We start from the raw sequence: 5,679 nt of genomic DNA, 5'->3' as shown, positions 1-5,679 counted from the left end.
CTGCCGGCCGCCGCAGAGACCGCCGCCATTTTTCCTTTGTGAGCGCGCTCACAAACGAGTTGTGAGCGGCTCGCGTCGCTCACATCCACCGCTCACAATTGGCCCGTAGTCGACGTCAGCACTTCAAGTGTGTTCATGACGTAAACAGCAGACGTCGATGATGTAAAGGACGGCCACTCCCACCGTTTTGCCGCTGGCCAATAGGAAGATTGTGAGTGTGAGTGTGATTGTGAGTGTGAGCCGTCTGTAATACGGCCCCTGAAACGTCTACGTAAGTTTGAACCGGTCAAGGTGGCTTCTGTCAAGAGTGAGAAATGTGATGCGACATCTGCAAGGCCTAGGACATGGGTGTGTTTGGTAAGTAAAAAAGTGCATCTCATTTTTTTTTTTTTTTTAGTCCTCGCGTTGTGTAACGTCTAGTGGATTTGCGAGAGCTTATTATAGGCACGGAGGAAAAGAACAGTGACTCAAGCGCGCACCACTGCCAGCGCAGTTCGGCAGTGATGAGAGCCGCTTACTAGTCGAGTGACTATCAAAGTGAGCTGGTAATTTTGTCGTCCCTAGTTTAAAATAGGCCATATCATTTTGCCGAAGTATCATTGATGCTATTTTCGGCAAGTAAAATATCTTTGTCGCCCGATTGTTGTTCGCTTTGTACGAACAATGGTGAACAGCCAAGGATTCAAAGAACGTCTAATCGCAAGTTAACACATATTCGACACGGTTCGTTGCAAATAGACTAACTAGACTATCTTTCCATGTCAATCCATTTGCAGGGTATGGGTGTATGACTTGAGTGGCATACCAAACAAGGTTAAAAGAATATGCCGCTAAACAGTCATGTCTGGCTAGCAATGGGTATACTTCTAACCTCTCTGATTTAATTTAAAGCAGCGAACAGTCTACGAGACCAATGTAAACGTTGGGGATAATCTTTTTTTAGGTTTGTTGTTGATATTGACAAGAATGAGTCTTATGATGATTTAGGGAGAAATAATATTAAATGAAAAGCGGCATTGTTTTTCCTTCCACTTTTCATTTAATATTCTTTCTCCCTAAATCATCTTAACACTCATTCTTGTCAACATCGACAACAAACCTAAAAAGAAAAATTATCCCCAATGTTTACCTTGGACTTCTAGACTGTTCGCTCCTTTAAATTGTATCATAACGAGCCCCTCATTTCATCTAACCTTTCTGGTAATACCACACCAGTTGTTACGTGGCATCTGCCTAAAGCAATGCAGACACTTTCCTAGGAGTGGTATTCTCATGGTTGAATGAATGAAACACCATGGGTGCTTGTGGGCATTGGTGCAGTCTGCACAGGCACATGCAAAAGCTAGCCACCCACACATTAGTAGAAGCGCTGTTCATTGAAAATTTTCTCTAAATGTGGTTTGCATCACACTTGACCAGTTATCATGTGGATTTGCACCAAATATGTGCTTCTTGGGTAGATGCTTTCAATTTCCATTATTCATCTTTTATGTGCAGTAGCATGGTTTTGGTAGTATATCTTTCTGGTCTTTTTTTTTTTCATGCAGCTACCTTCATGGCACCATCTGAGTTGGAGCTGGAGCACACCTGCTGCAGTACCACAGTCTCGAAGGGAAAATGTGTCCATGCAGATTGCAGAATGTATATGGGCATGGAAAATAAAATTAAACTATGAGTCATGACTGAAACCTCTGCTGTTGCCTTTATTTTCTTTGTGCAGTCCAAGGCAGTCACTGCACCAAATTCTCGTAGGCTGACAAGCCCCCAGAGAACCAATCCACCAAATTCTGACTATATTCAGCCCTCGGTTGAAACCTAGCAGCCAATGGTTCCAATACCCGCTGATCCCAGTAGCTGCTGGTCCCAGCAGCTGCTGGTCCCAGCAGCTACTGGTCCCAGCAGCTACTGGTCCCAGCAGCTGCTGGTTCCAGCAGCTGCTGGGAATGTGCTAATAAACCAGCACTGCTGGAACCAGCAGAATCCCAGCAGGAAACCAGCAGAAAATTTCCACCTGGGAGAGCAATTCTATTCCAATGGCAAAATGGGAGCGCGAGATGTCTGTTCCAATGGCAGATCGGGATCTCGCGTCGATCCCGGATCGCTCCATGGAGCAACGATATTTGCTCTGCCGAAATCGGCAGGTTTGGCCGGAAGCCAGCGTAACGTTGTACCCGTTTCCGTTTCGTCACGACCGGCTTCGGCAGCTCGGCTTCACATCGTCGCGGTGCTTCGCAAAGCGATGGACGACATGGACTCTGCGTCTCGCCGTGCGGCGCTAATTTTGTTTTATGGAGGTGACAGTTCCGACATAGACGATGCAAGTTCGGAGACATGCATTGACGACTCATCCGAAACAGGCAGCGAGTGTGGTGCGCGTTCAAGTGTGGGATTACTTCTGGAGGAAAGGCGCAGTAGTGCGCGTTTGGATGGTACGCCATCGCTCCTGTTGCGAGTTGTTCCTTGGCGTGCGTTCAAGTGTAGGATTAGAGATGGCAGGAACGCTTTTCTTGCACTTGTTCTTGCACTAAGTGCTCCCGCGGGAGCAAACGCGTTCCAATGGCAAATATGGAGGTAGGCGTCTCAGCGCGAGCGAGGCGCTCCGAATTGGTGCTCCGGTCGAGCGCTCGCGATATCGGGGTCGTGGCGCTCTGGCTAATCATCGCCAGAAAATTGGTCTAGTTGACAAGCAAAAGCAGGTCACTGTTCTTGAGTGTTCACGTTAACGTTGCAACATGATTGTAACAACAACAACAACAACAACAACAACAACAATAATAATAATAATAATAATAATAATAACAACAACAACAACAATAATAATAATAATAATAACAACAACAACAACAATAATAATAATAATAATAATAATATGTTCAAGGAAGGGAAAGGCACAGTATCTGTGACATTTGTTTCTGTAGACACCTGCATTCAACTTTTTAGGAATGGAAAGATGCAGTAACTTTGTTGTTGTTGTGGCTGTAGGAAGAAGGTTCGGTTTGGTTTGTGGGGTTTAACGTCCCAATAAAGCGACTCAGACTGAAAGACGCCATAGTGGAGGACTCCGGATGGTTCTTTAACGTGCACTGACATCGCACAGCACATGGACGCCTTGCCTTTCGCCTCCATCGAAAAGCGGCCGCGGAGGCCGGGATTCGATCCCGCATCCTTGGGAACAGTAGTCGCCGGGGTGGCGCAGTGGTTACGGCGCCTGACTACTGTAGGAAGAAGGAAAAGAAAATGCACGGGCCTGCTATACTGGCTCTGTAGCTGAGCCACCTCCACTGCCTCGTGCGGACAGAAGAGAGAAAGTACAAAAGATAGAAAAAAATTGCCCACGATTACGTTACTTCCTCATGCGAAATTTGAGTGCAGCTCATCAGCTGTTACACCTTTTCGATAAACTGAGGGAAAGATTTCGAGCAAGACCCGTATGTACAATTACACTTTTTTTTTTAATTTTTTACACGTATTCCTTCAGGAAACACTCCACTAACAGTTCTTGGCTGTCATTAAAGACGCTTTGTGGTCGCAGAAATGAAGGGAGCAATTGAGTTATCGGGACGTCGCGGGAAGCAGCGCGTGGGTCCATAGGAACGTTGCGCAACGACAGATAACAGCGACTGACTGATGCCGCTAGCGAGTGAAGAGAGTGAGAACGGGATGCACGCACCATGATCTGCTGATAGCGAGCCGGCGTTTCAGCAACCGGAGATCACCCTCGCCGCCACACAGGAAGAGGGGATCCCCCTCCTCTTTCTGCATGGCAGCGACGGCATGTGGCGGTGTTCTACGCAGCACGTTGTCTTTACTCGCTAGCGCCGTCAGCGGCATCAGTAAGTCGCAGCCAGCGCTGCCTCCGGCGACCCCCTCCCCCCCCCCCCCCTTCCTTTCCTCTTGTTATCCGATAGCTGAGAGCGCTCCTGCCCCCATGTTCGCCGCTGCGTGTACCCCCCCCCCCCCCCTCTTCCTGCGAGGCTCCGGTTGCCGAAGCGTCGGCCCGAACTGGGGGGCTGAAAGGGGTCCGGAACTGGTTACGAGGCCGTCGCCAACGTCGCCGCGAAACCCAGGAACGGGCCAAAGAGCAGCGCTCTAAAAGAAGAGGGAGAGAAAGACGCGAGCAGCAACAGCCGTCGTCCACCACCTAAGCGGTGGCAGGTGCAATGACAGCCTACAACCGATCAAAATTCGGTGGCTGACTAGCCCCCGCCGCAAGCGGCGTTGACCTACCATCCCAGCCCCGTAGGGCCAGGAATAGCCACCCTCTCGATGCTTAACTATGAGTGGTGATGAGGCACGACTCAGCATGACCACAGAACGACCAAGAAAAAAGAGGAAACCATAAGAGGCAAATAGTAAGAAAAAAGCGAGAGGCAAATTATAGGAGAGGAAGGGCAGGCTTTCAGTGTTCTCCTCTTAAAAGCGTGCTAAGACACCCTCTAATTTTTTAAACTTTGCACTGTCGTATGGCTGCATAATCTGCGATTCAATTCTTACGTACAATGATAAAGTTCTCTCTTTCGGGTCGTATTTGTGCATGACGTTTTTTGAAGGCACTGAAGATTTCCATTTTCATAGACAAATACTTTGTTGCGCAGTATTTTGATCACAATTCTGAGTAGCCATTATGTTGCCATGTGCTCTAGCCGAGCTGCACTTGACAAGATTGGGCTATGCAAGCAACGAGATTGGACGTTATGCCTTCCTTGCCAAAAAAAAAAAATAAGAACTTGGGGCGCTGAGGGCAGCTTGGATTGGCTGTTTGGCTGATCAGCACCCTATAACCACTGTTGCCACTGCAGTTATTGGCTGCACCCCCCCCCCTTCCCTTCCAGCATAGTTTCAGTGGTCTTCCAGAGGCCGAAACTACGCCTGGGAAAAGAACAGGTGCATACATGCAAGCCACAGGTGCACTAATGTAAGAAAACACAACACTGCATATTGGGCTTGTGGAGAAATATTTCCAACAGTGATTTGTCGTGACAAACGTGCTGTGACATGCCTACTCCTCGGAAGCATGTTCGAATTAACCGGCGCAAGAGAACAGCAGCATCAGAATTAACGAGTGCCCGACTCCATTGAATTCGATGGCCGCTGAGCAAGACCAAGCCGACTGTTCGAAATTTTGAATTAAGGGGGTGGCAAAATTTTACTCTATAATGAATTTAGGCATGCAATGTAATGAATGGTACTCTGTATAAAAAATGTCTAATTAATGTCTTGCAGACGAGATCTGTATTAATTTGTGGTACACCGTTTTTGCCAACGTAATAAAAAATGTCTAATTAATGTCTTGCAGACGAGATCTGTATTGATTTATGGTACACCTTTTTTGCCAACGTAGAATCGCCACTGTACTTGCCACAGTATCCAGCATTAGGATACATGCAAATGGCAGAAAAATGCGACAAAAAATTCTCTGTAAAAAATCTTCAACAAAACCATGGCAATATGTTTAGAATTCCAGGCAGTGAATTTCCTCCTACGTAGAGAAAGGTCGGATGCGAAAAATTCAGTATTCGGTCTAACAAATTTGGATAAACTGCATTCACGAATATTGCCTTTTAGCAATATCTGAGCGGGGATATCAGGATCTGTGTAGACTTACACAATTGAATAAGTGCGTTCTACGAGAGAAGTTCACCCTCCCCACAGTGGATCAAGCTCTGGGTTCTATAGCCG

At 47.2% G+C, this 5,679-nt stretch overlaps 1 long non-coding RNA gene across 1 annotated transcript; it reads left to right on the top strand.

Annotated features, from left to right (window-relative positions):
• Positions 1-258: 258 nt before the first annotated feature.
• LOC146178743 (uncharacterized) lies at positions 259-1,682 on the top strand. Its single transcript, XR_014700645.1, has 2 exons — positions 259-357; positions 1,548-1,682. It is a non-coding gene; the product is annotated as an uncharacterized LOC146178743 (long non-coding RNA).
• Positions 1,683-5,679: the final 3,997 nt, after the last annotated feature.

This window comes from Amblyomma maculatum, chromosome 9, assembly GCF_055883805.1.
Source record: "Amblyomma maculatum isolate TAMU_Amacu chromosome 9, ASM5588380v1, whole genome shotgun sequence".
NCBI classification, from domain to species: domain Eukaryota; kingdom Metazoa; phylum Arthropoda; class Arachnida; order Ixodida; family Ixodidae; genus Amblyomma; species Amblyomma maculatum.
The sequence above is the reverse complement of the archived record's forward strand: the minus strand, read 5'-3'. Positions and strand labels throughout refer to the sequence as shown.